Source organism: Cavia porcellus, unplaced genomic scaffold (genome assembly GCF_034190915.1).
Source record: "Cavia porcellus strain 051 isolate PalLab524CR breed Dunkin Hartley unplaced genomic scaffold, mCavPor4.1 scaffold_4, whole genome shotgun sequence".
Taxonomy (NCBI): domain Eukaryota; kingdom Metazoa; phylum Chordata; class Mammalia; order Rodentia; family Caviidae; genus Cavia; species Cavia porcellus.
The window spans coordinates 64,772,684-64,797,791 of NW_026947487.1; the positions used below are offsets into that span (position 1 = coordinate 64,772,684).

Below are 25,108 nucleotides of genomic sequence, written 5' to 3' on the forward strand. Positions count from 1 at the left end.
TAATTCTCCCAGGAAGATACTCAAAAGGGCGATAACTGAGTCAAATAGGACCTCTAATCCTAATTTTTTGAGGAATCTTAACACTGATTTCCATAATGATTGCACCAATCCTACCAGCAATGGAGAAGGGTTCCTTTTCCTCACAGCCACTCCAGTATTTGTTATTGGTTGAATTCTTGATGACAGCCATTCTTTGGGGGGTGAGATAGAATCTGTGTTACTTTAATTTGCATTTCTTGAATGATAGATGATGTCGAACATTTTTTCTTATGTTTATTTTCCATTTGTATTTCTTCACGTGAGAAGTCCATATTTACCTCTGAAGCTCATATTTTGAGTGGGTCCTTGAATCTGGGATTCTCATTGTTTTCAAATCTTTATATGTTCTAGATAGAAGTCCTCTGTCTGAGGGATAATTGATTAACATTTTCTCCCACTCTATAGGCTGCCTTTTAACTCTGTGGTGATTTGTTTTGCTGTGCAAAAGCTTTTTAATAAGATGAGATCCCGGTTGTTGTTTCCTTGAAGTATTTCCCATGCAGTCCATGTTTTGTTGACTCCTCTATACCTATGTCTTTAAAATTTCTACCTACTTTCTATTACAGTAGATTTAATGTTTCTGTTTCAATATTTCGATTGTTGATCCATTTTGACTTTACTACATGGCACTAAATATGCGTTTCACTTTAATCTTTGGCATGTAGACAGCCAGTTTTTCTAGCACCATTTATTTAAGAGATTATCTTTCTTCAAGCGAACGTATTTGAACCCTTTGTTGAAGACCAAGTAGCTGCACATGTCTTGGGATGTTTCTGTACCAACTCTTCTATTCCATTTATCCAGGTATCTGTTTTTGTGCTAGTATCTCATTTTTATCACTGTTGTGTAGTTTGAGAATTTGAAGTCCGGTATTACAATGCATACTGCTTTGCTTCCTTTTATCTTATCATCATGAGAATAAAAAAAAAACCTTTAAAACAGTTACATAATTTTAAAAAATAGACAATAATTTAACACTGTAAGTTGTATTCTTTAACATATATTTTATTTCTATTAATCTCTTCACAAATTTGTTGATCATCATCTATGTGGGTTGTACGTACTACATTAGAGTAAAAAACAAGATTGCTGAAGTTTAGATTTTCAAAATTTATGGGCTGACAAAGAGCAACAGATAATAAATAAATACAGAAAATACTTCCAGCGAGTAATAAATGCAGTGAAGTAGTAAAGAGGACAGTTCTCTCCCAAAGTGTTCTGTAGTATTTGTTGTGTTTTACTTGCAGAATATCTCCCCATGTGCTTCTAGATGGGACAACTGGGACACATAGTACAAAGGCCTTAAAGATGAGTGAGGAAAAAAATGAGAAAATAACTATTCTAGTGGGAAAAGTCCTTAATATATTTATTTTCAAATTTTAGAAGAAATTGTAGAATTTCATGTCAAAGTTTTATGTTTGGAAGAATTCATGTGACTTCCTTTCTGTTTTCCCACTTGCTAGATCATTCCTTGTGGAGTTTTTATGCAGTCATATATAGGAAGTAACCAATGAAATAAAGAAGAGGAAAAAGTAGAAGACATAGGACAAATAACATTCATAAAATGTAATGACTGTATTACAGTGAGATTGTCTTCTCCTGCATTCATATATTGAGCCCTATTTGTAATGCCTTAGAAACATATTTGGAGACAGAGGTTGTAGAGAAGTGGTTAAGTAACAGTGAGCCTGTTTTAATGGGTCCTATTCCACTGTGACTGATGGTCTCATAAGAGAATATTTGGACACAAAGAGATACCAGGCTGTCTGTGCACAAAGGTGATGGTATGTGAAGACCTAAAAAAGAAAAAGGACAAACTTTGTAAGAAACCGCCCCTGTTAACACCTTAATCTTTCTTAACTTCTGGCCTCCATCACTGAAAAAACATACTTGTGTTGCTTAGGAACCCACTCCAGTGTATTTTACAGCTGTAGATTTTTAAAAGTTTTTTCTATATATAGACAGAAATAACTTAAAAATTAAGTAATTACAATAAATCATAATGATCAAGTATTGAAGTTAAAAGACAAGGTTTATTAGAGTGAAAAAATATGATAGAAATGTGAAAAATATGAAAAGGTTGGAAGTTGATAAAGATCATATAGAAGAAGAATTCAATCTAAAAAAGAATTGATATCAATATGTTAATGTTAAACAAAAAAAGACCTTACTACAAAAGGTATACTTAACAATTTCAAACTTAAATGACTGTTTGAAAACATGGCCTCAAAATATTTAAAGCAACAATTGACCTAACTACAAAGATAAATGGACAAGTCATCATTACTGTAGTAAGTTGAGCACAGAATTCATAAATATGATAATGTATAACACTATTATATCAATATGAATTTTAAATCATTGAAAACTCAAGTCTGAATGCTTGGTCTTTACCTTAGTTATCATCTACCTAAGCTTCTTTACCTTCAATGTTTTTGTGGATGAAACGACTGATGAATTAATATTAATATATTTGACCACAATTTTATTGCTTTTTATTATTTTATAGAAAAAGGCTTTAAGATCAGTTAAATCTCTCTTTCGATGGAAGTTATCATGAAAATTTCATTTCCAACCTCACATGTCCCATCTTGCGAGAGCTAAGTGTCTGCTCCAGGCTTTATGAATCCCGGGGTTTTCTGATGCTATCGAACTTAAAGTGAGGCCAAACAGTATTAAATTTTGAAGCTGTCTAAATTCATTCTGTATCCTCAATCTCTTCACTCATGTCCCATATTTATAGGCTCCATGTACTTAAACAGGCTGTTAATAAACCAGCAAGTTTCTATCATACACACAACAAAGCAAACCAAAAACAAACCAACAACCCAAATCATATTTGTATCCAAGCACTTTTCTCAATGGAAATTCTGGTCATGAATCATTATATATACATATACATATACATATACATATACATATACATATACATATACATATATATATATATTTTTGTTATACATATACATATATATATATAAATATATATATATATATATATATATATAATTTGTTTTCAACAGGAAAAATTTTTTAGCTAAACTTTCTATATTTCACACCTAAAAGAGATAATCGTGTAGAGAAATTTTCACATAAATTTGTAAAGGGAAAATAAAACTTGCTTTGTTCCTGTCTTTCTGAGAGTGACTACATGTGCATAAAGTGTATTTCAAAGGATTTTCTGATGAAATAAAAATATTTTTCCTAAAACGAAGTTTCTTCCTAATGAATAAAATGTTTCACAAAATTATCTAAAAATTTGGTTAGAAATATTGATGTATGATAACTATGGATAAATTGTCATTGGATTGGAATGCAAAGTCTAACTCTAGAAGTACATTATTATAAAGTCATAATATGAGCTTCTGAAGATAGAAGTGGTAGTGGGGCAGGTGACTTGATAGTTGTCCAGAACTAAAGGAAAACTTGAAATCTTGTCATCTCATTTATTTTGTATATTTGTGCATTGTGTAATGATTAGAACGAGTTTAAAATTCTTGATTAGCTAATTTAATTTATATTCTCCTCCAAATGAACAGTGATTACTTCTGCTATAAAGGCTACTTGTTATCAAATGCATTTGTCTGTTCATTTTCCAAGCAAAGTTTTGGGAGCTTTATACTCATTATGTTATGTACATTTCTGATAATTTTATTAAGTCTAGATACTATCAATATTCTAATTTTATAAATTGGAGAGCTGAAAGTACTGGAGGTTTGTGAAAAAGCATGAAATATAGTGGGGCATGCACCCTCACACCCATGTGACTTTGCATGGTGCCTGTGTCTACAATAACTGTGGAGTGGACAGACACACCTAGATTCAAATGCTCGCTCTGCAATATGCTTACTGTATGATTCTGGTTAGCTAGTTACACTTCTTTTCTTTTAAGATATAGATACATATATACCAAAGAAAGTAATTACTACAAAATTTTATTTTGTTGCTACAAAAATGCCAAATTATGCTTGCAAAATAAGATAGTGTTAAAATGAAGGGAGAAATGACTAAGAACTATTACAGATTTAAATGAGTATGATATTACCTTAACTTTTAACAGACTTTCTTGTAACTCCCCTCCCAACAGACAGATTTTCTGTAAAAAGAGGAAGAAGTTCTCCTTACACAAAATGCCTTGTGTTCACAGTGATCAGTACTGTTCAAAACAAAATCAGTTCTGCTTGAAGGAACTGTAAATTCACAGGGACATTTAAGCTTTCATTAAACTGGAAACCAATCAAGATTTCCTGTCTAAAAATTGAACATGTAATAGTTTCACAAATCCGGAAAAGTTCATGCTTACATCTAGAATGTTTTCACCAAATTGTATACGTAAACATGGAAATCATCAACCACACTGATGAAAAAGATGGAAGGTTTAGTTTCTACTTGATGAATAATCATGCCAGTCCTTTTTAAAAAATGTTTTAGATTAAAAAAGAATCAATATGTTGATACAGAATTTTAAAACAAAATAATGGGACTAACAATGATTAATGTATTGTGTATTGTCTTCAAAGTAGTTGTTTAGATTACAAAATATAGTCATAAAAATGATCAAGCAATTGAGCAATGAAAGCACAAGCTATTCTTTTGATAGATATAATTATATATATAATTTCCCTTCTCAGATATATAAAAATCTTTTATATACATAATCATATATATAGACATAATCTTTTCCCTTCTTTCTTTCCTCCTTTTTTCATCTCTGTTGTTCTTTCCTTTTGAGCAGTTTCTTTCCCTTTCCCTTTCACAATATCTATTCCACATTTTGTATCTTATTTACTCTTTCAATTTTTTACTCTAGGGAAACAATGTGCTACCTACACATGTGACTCTGATTTATTTCACTTATGAGTAAGAACATGCAAGTCTTTTTTGAACCATCTTCTTTGGCGTATTCCACTTGTTTGTCTACCAGCGTGTTCACAATTTTTCCTTGCTCCCTTTTCTGCTGGAGTGGAGTCATTAGAATCGGGCATGATGTGAAAGTCACCATGTCTGCAATCATCTATGAGCTGGTAGAAGTATAAAGCAAGGTCTTCACCTAATTGATGTAAAACCTTGTGCTTATAACAGGTGCCCTGTGCTAAGACTGTTTCTCTCAGTTCATCTTTAGAGCCATCTTGTCTCAAATTCATGCTCCAATGGGTTATCAGTCATCATGTGTGCACTGTTGATTTGAGATCTTGCAACTCCCTGGAGAGGACTTTGCAAAAACTCATCTTTATTAAGTTCTAAACACAGTCACATCCATTGTACTTTATAAGATACAAGGGGTTTACAGGCAGCTTTCACCGTAATCTCCTTACACTGGGTGATAAGGCCATTGTTCTTTCTCCACCCATTCTGTGTTCTGTAGCCTACAGTGTTGCACCAGGGCTGGGATTCAGGCTTGGTTGGCCCCACATTGCTCTGTTGTTTTCTGAGGACTTTCATCCTCTTTATCATGTTTGCAGACATCCTAGCTTGTGTCAGCTCTGTGCTGTTCTCTGGCCAGGTTACATGTGTTCTTCATCCATATGTATTTCACCTGAGAAACAGATCTGTTGGATTAGGATGAAAATTCAGTATTCTACTGTTAACACTTTTCACAGAATGTGAGTGTTCCTATTAATGCACTATCCAAGGGTCTCTTTTAGAAGCTCATAAAAATCATATAGAATCACAAACACTCTTTATCCCTGCAACTAACCAAGAGGATCACATACTGCCCACTCCTTCAGATACTTAAATGTTGAGATGTGCATGGAATGACATGGATGACTGAAACCAATGTTCAGAAGGCATCCCTGCAAAATTGCTGAGAATGCACCATCATCCCTGCAGGAAGCCAGAGAACTTTATCCTTAATGCTGTAGCAGATCTTCCCAAGCAACTGGCATGTTCCTACATGCACACCCAAGGTCTTGCAGGATGAGGTCTCACATCCCAGAGCACTGAACCCTCAGAAGGTGCTGCAGGGGTGAGGGCCCAAATCTCAATCTCTAGGGCCCAAGTCCCTGAGGTGACCTTCTGGGCACAATTTTAAAGAATTGCTTTCATTTATTATAAAATTGGCATAATAAGACCTGGTTTCAGATTTGATAAGTGAATTAAATGTCTATTTTTGTTAGACAACTATCAGTACTTAAAATATTAAACTATGTATCTGTTTATCTTTCTAAAAATTCTTATTACTTCTGTTGGTATTTTGTTTATACTATGTGCAGAGTTTAAACTGTTTCTTAGGAATAAGAAAGTAGAATGACTTTATCAGATTTTCATTGCTTAGATTTTCATGGTAATATCTAGGTTGTAGTACATGGCTCAGATTCTTTTGATAACCCCTGGTAGAATCAGGGTTTGCAAGGAAAACAATTTAATACAGGACATATAATTTATAGAATTATTTTATAACAGTCACCTAAGAAGTAAATTACAAAAAGTATAGGAAATTCATCCAAACACTAAAGACCTCAAAGAACCCAGCCAAGGGCCTGGATTCCATGGTGATATCCTGCATGAGGTCATTTGGGGGCCTAAAGCCCATAACAATGTCTCATGCAAGTCCATATCACAGATTTGTGCTGGAAAGGTGCAAAGATCAGTGGTGGAAGCTAGAAAGTCCATGAAAGTAGTATGAAGGATCTATGCTAGTTAGCAGAATAATCTGCACTGGAGCTAAGAAGCAAGTCAAGATCAGAGTTCTCTAGAAAAGTACCACTACCATCCTGAGCAACAACACAGTCCTGAGCTCCTTCAACAGTGAGAACAGCTGAGTTTATATCAGGAAAGTCAGCATGTCAAGCTTCTCCAGGAGACTGAACAACACATCATCTTTTCCTCCAGAGCCTGAAAGTGATGCTCAAACAAAGGGCCAGAGCTCCTCCAAAATGAATCACAGTCATTCTCAAGAGATACAAGGTCCCGAATTCCTCTGTTGATGAGAATATTCAAGTTCCTATCAGGAAAGAAGCTTGAAAAGCTCCTCCAGGAGAACCAATGGCAACAGGAGAGCCAACAACAATCAGGTGAACCAACACCATTTATTCTTCTCTAGTTCTCCGTTTGTGTTGGCAGCAATCCTCAGGTGGGCCCTCCACATCCAGCACCATGCTGATTCAGTTCAGTTGAGTGTTACAAGATTATCACTAGTCATCAATCCACCACAACCTCTATGATTCTCCTACAATTTTGTGTGCATTTTGAGGTCAAAATTGAAACGCATTTCACTATTGTTACGTAAAAGTTGGATCAATTGACAACATAGCCATGATTCTGTCATCTAGAATGGACTGAATAGGTCAACAGGGCTTTGATTGTATAAGAATTGCTTCATCTTAAATGTGATATAGTTTAATAACTGAGATTTTTGTTATTCAGAGCCCTCTGTGGTTTTAAGAATGATTGAAAAATGTTATAAATGATTGTTGTTAGTTCTTTAACATTTCTTTGTCTTTTTACTGACATCTTTAGTGAGTTATAGTTTATATAACATAAAATTTACCCAAAACTTTAAGTGTTCAATATGATGAGTTTTTTTGTAGTAGATTTATGAAATTTTGGAACACAATCCAGTTTGGAAATATTTTCATCACTTAGCAGAGATCCTTTATGAGCATTAATAATCATTTCTATTCTTCCCACCCCAAATCCTGGGGGATCACTAGTCCTTTTTCTGTTTCTATAGATTGATTTGTTTGGATTTTTTTTTATACACATGCAATCATACAATATATGATCATTTTAGTTTAATGATAATTTTATTACTATTAATTTCCCAAAAAATGAGTGAAAATTTTACATATCAGAGGAGTTTTTCAAAATGGCATTGCAGTGTTTATTAAAGAAATGCTTCTAAACTGTAAATTTTCCTTAATCCTTTAATTAATTCCTTAATCTTAAGGATTTTTAATCCTTTCTGGAACAAGGAAAATATAACCAATAAAAGCATTAAATAACTCAAATAAATAATACTCATTTGAATTTATGAATACTGCTCTATATTTACTAACAGCCTAAGTAGAAAACATTAATTTTTGTTTAATTAACCACTAATACAATGCAAATCAATACAAAAAGTACATTAAAAACAAACAAAGAAACACAAGAACAAATAGTACAGAAACACTAAGCTACTCTTACTGTTGCTATTGAAGTTTGCACTCAGACACTGGGCAGCAAAAACAGTCAGATTTTACTGAGCTAGTCGCTGACCTCTAAAGTGAGCCAATATTAATTGAAGAGCCCTATGGAGTAAATACTTCAATCTTCACTGCTTTTTGTACTTTGGAAAAAGATGAATTAAAGTTTTAGATCGTTAACATATCATTTAGATCTTTGGCTGCTGGTCTTTTCCCAGAAGTGGATTAAAATGCACATTCATAGACTTGTTACAAGTTGAGTACATGTGTTGCCTGATTTTTCTTGCCAAATGCTAATGAGGAGACATAAACCTGATATGCTGAAATAGGACTTTGATGACTGTGAAGCCAAAGTCACAAAAACAAACAAACAAAAAGCATACTAAGCAGTATGTGCTAAAAGATGTAAAACAAAGCTGAGAACTTGCCTCGGCCCTCTGAGACAGTCAGGGTGCTCTCAGATACAGCCAAAGGAAGGAATGTTTGTCTGTAAGAACTGCAAAACCCCTGGTGTTCTCTTACAAATCATTGGTTCCGGGAAATCTTCATTTCAAAAAGAAATCATTTTCAATCTCAATTGTCTGGAGATGAATGATTTTTCCATTTGAAAAGTTCTGTTATCATAAATGTCTCCAAAACTAGCTATTTTGAGAAACTTTTATGCTGTTAATTACTTTTAAATTGTATGTTCTTTTGTTCAGTTGCAGTTGCAAACACATATTTTCACTATTCACGCAATTCTGAAGGCTTTGTTTAAGGCAGTGCTTTGTCTTTCCTCTAGAAGACTCAGCACTCATGCACTGTTGCTGTATTTTATTGGCCAAAGCAGGTCTTAGATCAGCTCAGAGTCAAGGAGCCAGGAGGAGTGACTTAATCTTTTCTTGATGGGAAGAATTGACAAGACTCATTGCAAAGGGACATGGGTAAGAGATGAAGTGAGAAACTGGGATCATTTTTGCAATTAATATTAATTTACCATATATTATATGCATTGACTCCCTGCCAGAGGAAACTGGAGGGGATGGAGGACCGAGAGGTGATATGGGGGTAAAAATGATCAAAATATGCTATACATGTATAGCATGTGTAAGAACCTGCTACAATGAATTCCATTAATCTGCATAATGCATAAAACATTGTGAAAAACTGATCATTGAACACAGTAAAATAGTTTTGCACATATCTTACTCGTTCATTTTCAATAATTAGATACTCGATTTCTGAGTGGATGCACTGGATTTATTTTTCTCTCCTACTTTATAAGAAATAACCATATTTGAAATGACTGACATGGGTTTTTGTTCAATTTTTTTTTCATTTTCTGTAAGGATTTGAACACTTTGGGAATATCTTATCCTACCATTAGTAAACAAATATTCTGGAAATTTTGGTAAATTAAAACGATATAAAAATACAAGTTCTAAATATTGAAAAGAAGAAAAACGAAATGCTCTTATTTGTATATAAATCTATAATATGCTTAGAAAATCTAGAATGGTGAACTAAAAAACATTTAATATATTTCAATAAGTTGTACCAATACAACATATCTATATGAAATGTAATACTTGGTTTTGCACCAGCAATAATACATTAGTTACTTTGCATGCAATCTTTATTTACATTGTAACTTTTATTAAATTATAATATATTTTTCCAAGTAGTATCCAGCTCTCCTTAGACCATGGCTGCAGTGGCATCTGAATGCCTTATGGCTGAGTACAGTGAAATAAATCCCAGGGAATCAATTCCCTAAGAGGCCTTTCTGAGCAGGCATCCCAGAAACTCAATTTTCTCAAAGGTTACACTTAATACACTGCACCCTGCGGTCAATGGAGTCTTATTGATTTCTGAGATGTCCTTAAGTGTTGTACAAAATGCTTTATGCCTTTTTAGTTTTGCTAATTTTTTAAAAAATGTTGTACATTTTGGTACAAGCATCCTGAGAAAGGGAAAGGTGAAGAATTGCCTAAAAAGGAAGGCACAGGACATTGTTAATAGTGTATCAGGATTTAAAAGCCCCAGTAGTCTTATCACTCTGTTTAGTTTGATTTTATTTAGTTCCAGTCTGTCTACTCATACTAGATTTGAGGGCACACAGAGTTATTCCCAAAATAGCAGGCTATACCACAGTAACTATACTTAATTTCCTAATAACTTAAACTGAAGCCCTGTATTACTTACATTGTTTTACTATGACTGATCTTGTTTGAAGCTGATTTGTTAGACCACTGTTTTGCCTTGACTGATTTTATTTGAACTTGGTATGCCTGATAGTATCAAGTCTAAGGGTAGAGGCAACTACTCTGAAGACAACAAGATGTAATAAGATACCCTGGTTTGATTATTGACTGGTTTGATTATTGACTGCTTTTGAAGTCCTACAATGTCTCCAAAGTTGTGTTTTTATTAAAACAGCTATGTAATGCTATGTTCAGTTATATTATGTCTGATAATGTGGACAATTCTATTGAAAATAACAAGAGAAAGCATAGTAACTACTGTAGATCACCTAATATTGTGGTTTTATATATCTTTTTCATTTCATGTTTTTCTAGGAATTTATTTTGCTGCCTTGTTTTGATCTGTTTTTCCCTATAATACAGAAAGGATAGATATACATGTAGAGACTCACACATGTGGAGAATTTCTAAACAGTTTATAGGAACAGATTGTATAAAGCATGATGTCATGAACAGATACTCTGAAGAAGAAGAGACACTAAGATATCCAGTGCTTATTCTGTAGCATTATATATAAAATCTAGCAATACTATTATTTTCTGTTCAGAGTGATATTAGTCTAGTCTCTTATGTTGAATTTCAGCATACATAAAATAAGGACAGTTACTTCGAAGAGAATGAGAGACATTATGGCAGTCATTCTTGACTTTCCCAATGTCAGGTCTTGAAGATCTAAAAAGCCTTCATCATCCTGTTATGATTAGATTAGTTCTATAATTAATATTCAGTATGTATTCAATGTGTGTGAAGATGGGGACAACTATTTGAAAGAAAACTAGAGACAATAAGTTAGACAGTGAAGATCTCCAGTGGACTTACTTTGAAATCCCTGTTTCTTAAAGTTGTTTCCTTATGATCTGTTTTATCCTGTTTTGTTACGTTTAATCTTACCCTCTTTAAAACAAAAAAAAAAGACTCATGCATGCTTAGAACCGACAAACAGTTTATGAGAACTAATCTGATAATGCATGATGAAATGTACTAATACTTAGAAGAAAAACAGACACTACAGTACCCAGTGCTGATCCTGTAGTGTCATGATGTGAAATCCAGCAAAATTATTATTCTTTGTTTAGAGTGATTTTAGTCTGCTACAGTTTTGTTTAATCTCAGCATAAATGAAGATATGGATAACTGCATGTATAAGTGTATAGGATTGATAACCATATTACTAAGTTTTTGTTGGGTAGTTGAACAGAACTGTTTGCAGTCTCACTGTTTGAATCCCCACTTTGTATGTTTCACTTTTGTATCCTGAACAACTTTTTGTAAGAGGACAATATGTAATCATCAACTAGTGATTTCTTACTTTTATTTTTTCTTTGAAAGTATGTACTATTTCTACCAACTTTCTGTTTTGTTTAGTCTTTCTTTAAATAAAATTAAAAAAAAAGAAAAAAAATTAAAATGTTGTACATCTTCCTTTACACATGAATTCTTTTGGGCCATTACACGTGATTACTTTTGGGCCAAAATTTAAGTTTCTCCAACTTTTTCACTCTACTTCCTCCTCCATTTCTCACTATAAATCTGACTGTAAGTAGTCAGCCATATCTACGCCACACTCTGAGTATTGGGCATTGAATTATTAGTCTACTGTCATTAGTCTCATTCTCCTCAAAGTATCAGGAAATAGGCAAAATGCAGACAAATTTTTCCCCAGAATGTAGCACACATTATTTCTAATCTAACTTTTAGTAGAGTCCTCTTCCCACCAAAATCTCCTCAGCCTAGTTTTTATTATCTCTATTCCTAGCAGCAGTCTGGTCTTCTGAGTTCTGACCAGAATCACAAATTTGGCTCTGACTACAGCATTTTAAGGCTTCTCTAGTGTGCATCTCCAAATCTTTGACACCTTCTATCTCAAACCAGAATCATAAACCCCAAATCAAGTACAGTCAAAAAACAATCTCTTTACTCCAGTGCCAATTTTCTGGGTTATTCAGCATCCCTCTTGCTGATATCCAATACATGAGCACCCATTGCTTAAAAGATGAGAAGTTTAATTTGCCTTTCAGTTCCAGGGGAGGCAGCTCATGGTCGGCTGGTGTCCAGGCAGAAACATCAATGTGGAAGTTCATGACAGAACAAAAAAGCTTATCTTATGGGGCAGGGAGCAGGTGACGGGAACAATGCCAAAGAGCAAGAGACCAAGGATCACTGATAGTACCCGAGGTCATGCCACTATGAACCAGGCAGACACAGAAAAACATGCTTTGCTAATCACCTGGGCATTTCTTAAGCCAATCATGTTAACACAATTAACATCAGTAAGCGTTTACTGAGAAAATAATAAAGTCATTTTCTGGAGCAGCAGAGAATATCTTCAGAAATGTTTAACACATACTTTACTCATATCATAGCTAAGAAAATAAATGTTGTCTCTTATACTAGTGAGCACAAAATGTGAGCACAAAAGTGCTATGTGATCTGATGGAAAATTTAAGGAACTGGAAAGCTGGGATATGTGCCTCCTCTTCCCTCAGGCCCTCATTATGAGCCTAACTCTAGGCAGGCCGTGTAGTCTTACCCACTGTTTTGTTTCTTTCATCCGTAAATGAACACTATTAGTTTCCTTCCTACATATCCTACTGGTCGATACTGTGGTTAAGACAAGAAAGCAGAAGACAATTCACCTGTGTAAATTCCTTCTTAAAATACATGGTCATTTTAAGACTACATTTCTAATGAGAATTCTTAGGAGAGAAATGATCATTAAGAGACATTTTCTTTGCAATTCCCTATTTCAAATTCCCTGAGTGCATTTTAAAGTTGAAAGATGCCCTGAATGTGCTTTGCTGAACACCGTTAAAGTGGGTCGTTGCTTTCCTTGCTTTCCTGAGACCTTGAAGTCCCTAGGAAACTTCAAAGGAAGTGATCAAAGACCTAACAATGAAACACCAGGTGCACTCTGAAGCCTGATATGAGGGAGTGGAATGACTGTGGTCACTGCTGTACAGATGATGACACTGCCTTGCAGGACCATAGTGAATTACAGATGTGACAACTTTTGTGAAGACACCTGGGGAAAGGCTTATTAAATTTAGTAATTTGATTCCAGAAAATTAATGAAATCCAGCAATTAGTTTCTTTGCTTTGTTGATATTAAAAAGTATCACTTTTATCAAAAATGTATAAATTTGAGATTTAATGTACTTATAATGGATATGAACTAAGTGACGGACATGAGAGTCCAAACAAGCAAATTACTAATTACTTCTATCGTGATGTCTCACAAAAATTTTTACAATTTTCTTAAGTGTCAATAAAATTGGTAAAGGATCATAATGGGAGTACTTTGTGTTACACATAAATGTTACTGGGTTATTTTGGTTTCATGATCCTGGCTAAGAACAAAAGTATCTTACATGAGCAGATAGCAAAAATAAGCATGCATTTATTATTAACTTTTGACTGAAGATGACTATTTTATATTTGCATTTTGCCCTTAAATCACATCCTGCATGTTTTGGATTTCAGAGGCTTTAGGATTAAGTTCTTTTTATCTGATTCTTATTCTTGGGGTTTCTTTTGGCTCTTTTTCTAGCATGGTGCATACAAGTTTTGAATGGTTTGAAGAACCTCTGGGATTTAAGAGCAAAGAAAGAAGAGGATTAAGATGATCTTATTTTAATTTAGTATTTATTAAACAGAGATTATTCCAGGGTTATTGGAAAACATCAAACTGGAATAGCCTCAAAACAATTGCTTTTGCCTCACATCAAAACAAACCAGAATATTTATTTTAAGATTGAGAGGAAAAAGCCTAATTCACTCAAACCAGTTCTTCTCAATATGTGATCAATAAAAAGAGACTACACTGCTTTAGGACCATTTAGGTAAGTAAGTAGATATTGCAAAACCTGGTCATCATTCCTCCTTGGGAGAATAACTTAAGAGAAGAATAAACAGTTGTCTGGGGGGGGGGATAGGAAAAATGAGGAATTGTAGTTGTCTTTTCCTCTAATATATATTATATGTTATACTACATATGATATATATATATATATACATACATATATATATATACATATATATTACACACTGAGAGATGGAGAAGGAGAGAGAGAGAGAGAGAGACAGAGAGAGAGAGAGAGAGAGAGAGAGAGAGAGAAATAATTGTTGGGTGATAACCATGTATCACTGAGTTTTAATCTTGGCACCAACATCTAAAATATGGATGAACTTGGATAAGGCACACACCAGTTCTACTTTAGGTGCAGAGTAAGAGTTGGCACCTCTTTCATATTTCTCGCTGATGTTTCCAACTTTTCTTCACTTCCAATGTGGTAGGGAACACAATGATGGAAATTATAGCTCTACCACATACAGCTATTTCTGAGAAAATTCCTTAACTTCTAATTCACAATTTTCTAAATAGTATCATGGGCATGATAAGTGCGCTTGCTTCGCAAGTTCACTGTAAACATGAGACACGATAATGCATTCCAAAGTAAATGGCTCAATTTAACCATTCAATAAATATTAGATTTGAGTGACAATAGGTAAGGGCTGGTAGGAGGCCTTTTAATCAGCTATAACTTTAGGCTCAGGGTTACCTTGGGCACCTTCAATTTAATATAAACTTTATCATTCTCATATCACAGTATGTCTACCTGTCATTATTTGTTTACATGTTTATTATCCTTCTTTTTCCACTGAAAAGCACTCTGTGGGGAGTAGGTGCTTTGCCTTATTCGCCATTTATCACTAGTGCCTAGGACAGTGACTTGTTCGAGGGATCTCAGTAGACATGCATTACATGTGAAATGAATAGCCTGAAATCTTCCTTTAGTAAGAGGTTCTCTTGAAGTGCTAACTCTGAAATCAGTTCAGCACTGAACAATCATGTTAAAGGCTGCAATTTCTGTAGCAGCTATCATTCTCATCCTGCATTCTACTTGCCAGATAGCACTGCACAGCCTTCCTTGTTCAGTGGCCTACTGTCTTCTGCATGGGACACCATGGGTTCGCCTTTTTTGAATACTGGAGTGAGCAATGAGCTCCTTATTTAGAGCTCATTTGGAGACACTGGCATTTTCAGAGGCAGCAGCACACTTCAAGGCACTGTCATTTGGAGATACCTTGCCCAAGAAAATAACAATCTCTCTAAATTCTTTGAATTGCTACTGCCCTGTTTAAGCAATTTCAGACTTCAAATGTTTTTATTGTATTTTTGTGCATTTGTTATTTGTGTTGACTGTTGTATACCCATAGCTATACTCATGCTTTTCCACTAGTGAAACTTTTTGTGCACTCAGTGCAGCTCTTCCCTAAAAACTTCATTGAGACAATAAAGCAACCAACATGAATTATCACCTAATTAAATATATTCATTAATTTCACTATTTTTTTGTCTTTTTCCTTTTTTTTATTGGTACCGGGGATCAAACCCATGACTGCCTGCTTGCAAGGCAGGCGCTTATGCCACTGAGCTAAGTCCCTAGCCCCCAATTTCACTATTTATTAAACAAGCATTTATTGAGTGCTCTTTATGTGCCATATACTGTTTAAGCCCTAGGAATATACTAGCAAACAAGATAAGAACTCTAGCATCAGGTGGTATACTTTGTAGTAGGTGTTGGTGAAAATAAATAGAAAAAAATTATATCTATTATATGTATTATAAACATAAATAGTATGTCTAATTTGATTGTTTAACTCTATTGTTAAGGTTTAAATTTTTATTTTGTTGGGTCGGGAATGTAGCTTAGTGATCGAGTGTTTGCAGTCTGTAAGATCTTGTGTTCAATCCCTAGTGTTAAAAGATAACACAAACAAACCACCAACAACAGAAACAACAAAACTCTAAAATAGGCTCTGAATCAAATATTGATGTTAATTAAAACATGATTTACTCAAAATCTTGTGATTCATACAGGATTGTTGAAGTAAATGGTATATTTTAAACTTTTAATTTTGTTTTATGGAAAAAAACAAAACTTCATAACAAAACAATAGAATAACAATAAATCATATGTTGCATATTGTTATCTTTAAAGTAGTTATTCATAGTATAAGATATGGGCATTAAAATGGTATCCAATTTCTATTGGTACAAACCTTTCCTTTCGAAGAACAAGAGACACTCATTGTATAACTGACTTGCTTTTTTCTTACGTTTTCTTTCTGACCTTTCTCTTCTCCTCCATCCTAGTTTCCCTTTCCCTTAGAACAATTTGTTCTTATCTCACAATATCTATTGTATATTTAAGACCTTATTCACTTTTTCAGTTTCTTATACCAGGGATGCAATAGGTTGTTTGCACATGTGAGTCTGATTTATGTATTTATTTATATTCATTCCTCCATTGATGGGCATTTGGGTTGTTTCCAAGATTTAGCTATTACAAATTGTGCTGCTATAAACATGGGTGTGTTTATGTCATTGTGGTATAATGTATTTAATTCTCCCAGGAAGATACTCAGAGGGGAGATAACTGGGTTGAAAAGGACCTCAAATCCTAACTTTTGGAGAGATCTCTGTACTGATTTCCACAGTGGTTGCACCACTCTATTTCCATCAACAGTGAGAAGGGTTTCTTTTTTCTCACAGCCCCTCTAGTATTTGTTGTTGGTTGAACTCTTGATTATAACAATTTTTTCTGTAATGAGATAGAATCTCAGCATTATTTTAATTTACATCTCTCAAATGACCAATGACATTTGTGGTGGATAGACAACTGGTGGTCAGCATATAATACAAGCTGAACTCAATCAGGGTGATGCTAAGTGTGAATGACCCACTTGAGGATTGCTGCCAACACAAAAGGAGAACTGTATGTTGTGATTCTCCTGATTGTTGTTGGTTCTCCTGTTGCCATTGGTTTTCCTGGAGGAGCTTGTTGAGCTTTTTTCCTGATATGAACTTACATGTTCTCATCAACAGAGGAGTTTGGGACCTTGTGTCTCTGAGAATAGCTGTGATTCACTTTGGGGGAGCTCTGACCCTTCCTTTCAGCATCACTTCCTGGCTCTGGAAGAGAAGATGATTGCTGTTCAGTCTCCTGGAGAAGCTTGACATGTTGACTTTCCTGATATAAACTCGGCTGTTCTCATCATCAAAGAAACTCAGGACTGTGTTATTGCTCAGGATGATTGTGGTAATTTTCCAGAGCTCTGGTGTTGGCTTTGAGCAATGCTTCCTGGCTCCAGTGCAGATTCTTCCACTTACTAGCATAGATCCTTCATAGTGCTTGCATGGACTTTCTAGCTTCTACCACAGACCTTTGCACCTTTCCAGCACAGCTCCATGATAGAGATTTGCATGAGACATTGTTATGGGATGTAGGTCTTCAGATAACTCATGCAGGATATCACCATGGAATCCAGGCCATCAGCTGGATTCTTTAGTGTGTGGACAGATTTCCTGTACTTTTTGTATTTGACTCTTTGGGTGACTATTACAAAATAGTTGTATAAATTATACGTCCTGTGTTAAATGTTTTCCTTGCAAACTAGACTACAAAAACGTTGAAAAATTTTTCAGATATTTATTTGCCATTTGTATTTTATCTTAGAACTGTATATTCATCTCAGATGTCCATTCTTTGACTGAATCTTTGAATTTGGGGGGAATGATTTTTTTTTTTCAGTTCTTCATACATTCTAGATATAAATTCATTGTCTGAGGGATAGCTGGCTAAAATATGTTTTCTATTTTTTTTTCATTTTGCTGGTGATTTATTTAGTGTGCAAAAGCAATTTTAATATGATTAGATTTCATTTGTTAATTCTTTATTGTTTTTCCCATGTGTTCTGGGTTTTTGTTTATGAAATCTCTACCTATGCTTACATCTTCAAGATTTCTACCTAGTTTCTCTTCCAGTATATTTATGAATTTAAGAATGCACTTTTTCTAGTTCTATGAGGCATGCTGAAGGTATTTTGATTGGGATTGAATTAAATATGTGTAACAGCTATGGGAGTATGACCATTTTCACTATGTAGGTTCTTTCTATCCATGAGCAATGGATATATTTTCATTATCTGTTATCCTCTTCAATCTACTTTTTTGAGTATTGTAATTACTTCCTTTGTTAACTTGATTCCTAGGTATTTCATTTTTTTAGGTGTTATTGTGAAGGGCTTGGTTTTCTTAATTTTTTTTTCAGAGAATTTATTGTTTGTATACAGGCATGCTATTGGTTTTTGGGTGCTGACTTTGTATCCAGTTATGCTACTGAATTTGATTATTTAACCTAGAAGTGTTTTGTTGGAGATATTGGAGTCTTCTATGTAGAGTATTGTCATTTTAAAATATGATAATTTAACTTCTTCCTTTCCTACCTTTATTTCGATTTTTTCTTTCTCGTCTAATTGCTGTGGATATTGTTTCTAGAACTATGTTAAATAGAAGTGGTGATAGTGAACATTTTGTCTCATTCCTGATTTTGGAGTGAAAGCTTTCAGTTTTTGTGCATTTTGTATGATGTTGGCTGTTGGTATGTCACAGACAGTTTTTATTAAATTGAGATAAAAACAATGTATTTCACTTTAGGGTTTTTATCATGAGTTGATGTTGTACTTTGTCAAATGCTTTACCTGTATCTATTGATACAATCATGTATTTTTTGTCTTTGGATCCATTAGTATGGTATATTGTATTTGTTGACTGATGTTCTTTGAACTATTATGAATCTGTGGGATAAATCCTACTTGATCATGATGTAAATTTTTCTTGATTATTTGCTGAATTCTGTTTACCAGTATTCATTGATGATTTTTGCATCTAAGTTTACTAGGGAGATTGGCCTATAGTTGCCTTTTTTGGTAGAATCTTTCTCTAGTTTTGTTATCAGGGTAATACTTGCTTCCAGAAATAATTTTGGAAGTATTGTTTCTCTTTAAATTTTATTAAAGGGTTTGAGCATTAGTGGCATTAGATCGTCTCTCAATTTCTTATAGAATTCAGCAGTGAATCTATCAGGGCCTGAACTTTTCTTTGTTGTTATGTTTTTAATTACATTTTAAATTTCACTAACTGATGTTGGGTTAGTTAGAGTATTCTTATCTTCGAGGTCTAGTTTTGATAATTCATATGTGTGTATCCATTTTCTTTGTTTTTCCATTTTATTAGAGTTCAGATTCTTGAAGTAGGTATTGATGATCTTCTGGATTTCTACAGGATCCATTATGATTTCATCCTTTTCATTCCTTAATACTTGAATTTAGTTCTTTTCTTTCTTCTTTTTTATAAGGGTGACTAGAGGTTTATTAATTTTATTTAATTTTTCAATGAATCAGCTCTTCTATTCATTGATCTTAGTCTCAATTTTATTAATTTCTGATCTGATTTTATAATTTTCTCTTTTATGTGAGCTTTGATTTGATTTTTTCTTTCTTTTCTAGGAGTTTGAGGTTCAACATTAAGTTGTTGATTTGAGCTCATTGTTTTCTTTATGTGAGAATTTACCCACAAACATTTCCCTCATAAGATTTCTTTCATTCCATCCCATAAGTTGCTGTATATAACACTGGCATTTTCATTTAATTGTAGATATTGTTTAAGTACTTCTTTAATTTCATCTGTGACCTATTGTTTGTTCAGGAAGGTGTTGTTCAATTTCCATGTGCTTGTGTATTTTTGTGGTTTCTTGTGCTGTTAATTTCCATTTTCATTGCATTATGATCAGAAAATATGCATTGGATAATTTCAGGTTTTCTGCTCTCACTTAAACATATTCTGTGGGTAATAAGTGGTCTGTTCTGGTGAATGTCTTATGTACATCTGAGAATAATGTATATTCTGATGTTGTGGGGTGGAACACTCTATAGACATCTACTACGTCCACTTGTTCAGAGGCTTGTTTTAATTCTGATTTTTTTGTTGTAGTTGATCTATCTAATTTTGAAAATGCAGTATTAAAGTTCTTCATTAAAATGTGTTAGTGCTTATTTGATTTTTCAAGTCTGTTAATATTTGTTTTGTATAGGTTGGTGCACCGAAGTTTGTCACATATGGAATTATGATTGTTATCTCTTCTTGGAGATAATGGAGTTTTTCCTAAACAAGATGTCTTTGCCTCTTTTGATCAGTCTTGGCTTGCAATTTTCACTGTCTGCAAATAGAATAGCTATCCCTGCTTTTTTGGAGTTCCTCTGGTGTGGAACATTGTTTTCTATCCTTTGACTTTAAGTCTATGAATTTATTTTAGAGATAAAGATGTTTCTTGAATGCAACACATTGTTGGACCTGCCTTCTGGATCTGTTCTCCAGTCTGGGAGATTGATTGATGAATTGCAAACTTTTACTTTAATGTTTATAACAGATATGTATTGGCCTATCTTTCTCATATTGTCTTCTTGTTAGTGCCTTGTTTTTCACTTCTATTTAATTGTATGCCCTAGCTGGTGATTTTTTCTATTGGTATTCTTGTAATTTTGATTTTCATTTTCTCTTTATGATATATCTTCCAGTGCATTCTGAGGAGCTGATGTGGTGGTCATGAATATCTTCAGGAGTTCTTTTTCATGTGTCTTATTTCATTATCAATTTTGAACAATAGTTTCGTGGGGTATGTCATTCTAGGCTGGCGATTGTTTTCTTTTACGGCTTGAAATACCTCACTCCAAGCTTTCTTTGATTTCAGGATTTGTGTTTAGAAGTCTACTGTGAATCTGAAGGGCTTTCTTTTATAGGTTCTTTTGCTTTTCTCTAACTGCTTTTAATAATCTGTTTTTGTGCTGAATTTCTAGAATCTTGATAATTATATGCCTTGGTGTAGACTCATTTTAATCTTGGCTGTTTGGAGTTCTATATGTTTCATTTGTATGTCAAATTCTTTATTCATTTTTGGGAAGTTTTCTGTCATTATTTCTGTGAAGAGTTTGTTTTTATGGCATTTGAGCTGTCTACAGCTTTCTCACAGACTCTAATCAATCTTATATTCTTCTTTTCTTCGTCTTACAGCTGTTGAATTCATTTTTCATGGTTTCTTGCTATTTTTATTATATCTTCATTTTTTATTAGTTGCAATCCTGTCTTCTAGATCTGATGTTCTATCCTTTCCTTCATTTAACCTTTTGCATATACTTTCAATGGAGCTTTGGATTTCTGTTTTGATCTGTTTCTGGATTCAGTTTCCCTCCTATGTTGGATATTTATCATTCCCATCATTTTCTTAATGTCTGCTATTTTTAAATATGTGTAGTCTAATATTTTTTATTTTGATCATCATTTCTTTTTGTACCTGAGATTATTTTCTCTATAGCCTTTTCCATTTGTGTATTCATTTCTGCTGTTATCATTTCAGAAAGCTACAGTGCTTAATATCTAGTTACCTCTGTCTCATTGTGCTCTGTGCTTGTCCCAGTGGGCTGGGAGTCTGAGGTTACATTTTGTTTTTGTCTTTTCATTTTCTGTTTTCTAATTTTTCTTTTATTTTTGCTTCCTTTGTTGCTTCTTGCCAACTTATTATGGTAGGTAGCTTTATTACTACTATTGAGGTTTCCCTAGGAAATGTCTGTTCTTTAGGAGGGATGTCTTCTAGATGTAGGTGGTTCTTTGTGTCTGTCTCACGAATTTACTTTCCCTATTTCTTGAGGATGAAAAGTTGTGATTTAGTTCAGCACCCAGTTCTTTGGTACTGGACTATCATGGTGATTATGATCCAATGTAATCAGTGAAAGGAAGAAAAACTGATTATAACGTATTTGATATTCTAGCTAGGGTAGTTCAGGTAGTAATAGCAATTGTATCAAGTACAACTGAGCTACTGACAGCCTGTTAATTATTAACCTGAAACCTTGGACCATGGAATCAAATTTTACAATTATATAACAAAATTCAAATTTTAATAGCAATTAATAAACAATAATATTCCCCTCAGTGGAGTGACTATACCTTGGTGTGGATGTAGGGATGGTGACAAGAGGGGAAGGAGACTATGTAGATTATTGAGATCAAATATAGTAGAAGCAAGACTGGATGGCAAAGAAGGTCACCTAAATTTCAGGAAGTTGGAGGACACAGGAGAGAAAGCATGAAAGAGAAAATGTAGGAGTTTTGAAGTGAGAAAACGAACAATGTTTACTCAGTTGATCATATCATAATTTCAAGAGATAGTTGAGGAAATAGAGAAGAAATATGAGTAGAAAAAAAGCAAAAAGAAAAATAGGCCTAATTACAAAAAAAAAAGAGACAGAGAATGTAAGAACAATGAAATACTGAAACCTAATCAAAACAAAGATAACTACACAAAACAAGCAAAACAAAACAAAACACCCTAACCTGACATAAAAATAATAACCAGTCAGACAAAAAGAAATAAAAATAGTAAAGTTCTGCTGGTAGTGTCACACGTCTGTGGTAGTGTCCAAGTCAATTGTGAGAAGTGTGCTGTGTACTCCAGCCAGGTTTGCTATAGGGTTTGTGCTGGGTATGGAGTATATTTTCATTTAAAAACTGGCAAGCTATAATATGGAGGACTTCAGTGTGTCCTGTCAGTTTTCTTTTGAGAGTCTTCTTGTAACATATTGCTTTTATAAGCAATATTGCTTGAATAAGCAAGTAATACACTAGCTACCTCTCAAGAACCTCAAAGTTCTCCTAGTATGTCTTCCCTAACTCCAAACAACTAGGTGCTATTTTTAAGTTCAGATGTGTTGTCTCTTTTCAAATGTGTTTTCTCTAAACATAAACATTCTATATTTCTAAGCAAGATCATAGGAAACCAATTACTTCTTTTGCTGTTTAACCTGGTTAGACGACAGGTTTTTGAAAATGAATTACATTAACTAAGATAAGGAGCTTGCTGTTTTATTTATAATTCATAGAAAAACAAATCATCTGTTACCAAAATGGGAAAGCCCAAGTAATCAAACAGGAAAAGGAAAATAAGAGTTTTTTCTTTATATTTTTCCTTTAGAAGGCCAAATATGAGTTTCTATAACCATGTTCCTAGTCTACACATCGGATTAATGACATTTTTTGATGAGTGTATTGTTAGTCAAAGCAACAATTTATAATTCATTTAGAGACTTTCTCCACTGTGAACTGGGATGCAAACTGATAAATACGAGAGAGCAAGGATTTGAGTTAGTAAATACTCATTTTCAAGTTTGGTTACTTAGTAGATACGGGTCCTTGGGCAAAATATTTAATAGTTTTGTTATGTGATTAAAAAATGGAAACAGAAATACTTATCTGCTCAGAAATACAAGTAAAGTCTCTAAAACATAAAGAATTGTTAATAAATTATGATTCATTATTAATTTATTTAGTATTATGAAGTTATTCTTGAAATCAATCATGCAGATGACTCATACTCATTTTGAGGTAAACATAAAAATGGAAATGAGTATGATAACTCTTACTCATTTTGAGTATAAAAATAATTTTCCCTCTCATGTTTTTTGTTGATGCATTTAATCAATAAACATATTACATGTCTTCTCTGTGTTAAATATGAGAGTTGACTGCAGTAACAAGGTAAATGACAGCATCACCTATCAAAATCAGCTCAAAATAGGGAGGCAATAGGGAGACAAAGCAGTTGAGAAAAAAATGACAGTGACAGTTTTAGCAAAGAGCTAAGCAATGGTTACTGTGGAGACATCAATTGGGAAAGCAGGAAATGATCCACAAAACTCTCTTAAGAACATGAAATTCAATGAATAAGAAAAAATGGCCAGATATTAAGGAAGCTCATTCCCTGTTTCCAAATGGAGAACTTGTCTCTCCTCTTCATTAGACCATAGACTCCGTGACACCCAGGTCATCTTTTGTTCAGCTTTGTATCTCTAGCACCTAGGATGCTACTCTGTATATAACTTGTAACCTTAAAAATTATTGAAATCATGATATGATTTACTTTATCCACATGCCTATGTTAAAATATACAGATTGGTGACTATTTTAAAACAGAATTTTCAGAGTAAAATAAAAATACTTTTAGAGGTTGGTGAAATATAGTCTATAATGAAAGCTACAAATGTTATCCTTAAGGAGTAATAAAACCTATATGATGGGCCAAGACATCAAGTTTTCATTTCCCCTCACTAAGTAAGTGATTTAACCAATAGTTAGTACTGTTAATTCATCACCTGTAGTCTGGTTTGTCATGTCTCTACTGTTTCTCGTAGGATGATCTTACCACACTGAGATGATCACACTCACTCTGACTTCATTTCTGAGTTTTAGGCTTTGCATGAAGTCTTTTGCTACAAACCAATAACAAACTGCAAAGTCCTGAATGCCCACCATCCTGCTGCTGAGAATGCACGTGCCATGCTGTATTTCTCATGCTGTTGGATTCCAAGACTGCCCACTACTTTCTTCTTAGCAATCCTCTTCTCCTAGCAATATTGATTGATGCCCTCAGCAACATTAATAGTAGGAAACTGAAAAATCCCTTTGGTCCAAAGAATGATTTCTGGAAATTATTCTTGGAGTCTGAATTGAAAGCTAAACCTTCCTGCCTGCCCACCACACCACAAGCAGAACACAAAAGTAAGGTCATAGTCTCACAGCAGATGTTCAGGCACAAATTTCATCACTATCCCTAGCTATTACTCCTATACCTTATACATTTTGCTAGTTCAGATTAATTTTCACTATTCTCCACCCAACTGTCTTCCCTTGGAATCTGTTTCAATATGAGAACAAGCAAAACATCAAGGCTCAGCTTCAGTCAGGTTTGTTCTGTGGGAATATAATCATTCCCTGAGCCTTCATTCATAGTCTCACCTACAGCC

General features: G+C 34.0%; 1 protein-coding gene and 1 pseudogene across 4 annotated transcripts in view; both read right to left on the reverse strand.

Annotated features, from left to right (window-relative positions):
• The window catches only part of Cfap299 (cilia and flagella associated protein 299), a 635,152-nt gene that overhangs the window by 98,183 nt on the left and 511,861 nt on the right, over positions 1 to 25,108 (reverse strand). The window lies entirely within an intron of this gene.
• On the reverse strand, positions 4,345 to 5,547 carry LOC111753843 (spindlin-1-like; annotated as a pseudogene).